Here is a 1,271-nt window from a genome sequence, read left to right on the forward strand (position 1 = left end):
GATCTTCCTCTCCCTGAGGGGTGACTGCCCATCCTTGCAAACTGGCCTGAAGAGCAAGAGACAAATTATACAAATATTTGCTGTGGGAAGCCTAACTGACTGTAATCTTTCAGTGCTGTTGTGCCAATGGAAAAGTTCCAGCAGAATTTGGCCGCCAAAATTATGGTCCCATCTGAGGAACAGTGCTAGATGAAATCTCATTCAAAGCAAAATCCAATCCAAAGGCAGACTTTTGGAGAAAACTTGTAGAGGACCTCAAGCCAATAACCCTCCAAAGCCAAGTAGAGTGTTCATCTCTGAAGGAGATCAGTAATACTGAGGGACTTGCCCTGTGGATGGAGAAAAAGAAGGTGGCTGTCAAAAAATCCATGGAACAACCAACAACCCCCTGCTGTGATGTGATGGTACTTTATCTGTAATGAAAGCTGTCAGCAAAAAGTTAAGCCCAGAAAATATTTTGTGTGTGCTTATATGCAATAGGGAGTTGAGACCAGTAAAGCTGAGACCCTTATCTGGCTGCAAATGCCCAACAGTCTGGCTGAATAATTAATAAGCTTTGGATACTCAATATAAAATCAAAGGTGGCAGCCAATTAGGAACAGAGTTCTAAACCAAAATCAATAACATCAAAAGCAAAATAAGGTTTTAAAGAAAGAAATCCATGTTATTTTTCTTCTTCCTTTACCTGTTACAAGATGAAGTTTTCCTTTCAAAAACAGCAAGGAAGGGCTCACTTTAGGCAGTGACAGCCTCTTTTCCCCCTCATGCAAGGAAGTGTTCTACACTACTTTGTGGCACTGAAATGTACAAAGCTTTCCTACGTTGTTTAAGAGCTGCACACTTCTCTACACACACACACAAAAAAAGAAAAGCCCAGGATTGTTTTCAAAGGTGATGAACTCCTGTAGTTTGCAGTGGCTTCAGCACTCCTACAAACCAATAGACTTCTGACTCCTGGGTAGTCACAGCCTGAACAAGTTTTTAACTGGTTTTTGTTTGTTTGTTGAATTTGGTTGTTCTGGTTTTGTTTGTTTGTTTGTTTTTGTTTGTTTTTTTTGTCATTGTTCGGTTTTGGTTTTTTGCCATCCCTTCATTGCACAGCATTTGTCACAGGCATATCCACAGAATCAGTTAGGGTGGAAAATGCCTCTGAGATCATCAAGTCCAACCTATGATGGAATATATCCGTGTCAACTAGACCATGGCTCTGACTGCCACGTCCAGCCTTTCCTTAAACACCTCCAGGGATGGTGACTTGCAGCCCATTCCAA

The sequence above is a fragment of the Manacus vitellinus genome, unplaced genomic scaffold, assembly GCF_001715985.3.
Source record: "Manacus vitellinus isolate BGI_N305 unplaced genomic scaffold, ASM171598v3 scaffold_3_pilon, whole genome shotgun sequence".
In the NCBI taxonomy this organism is placed as follows: Eukaryota; Metazoa; Chordata; class Aves; order Passeriformes; family Pipridae; genus Manacus; species Manacus vitellinus.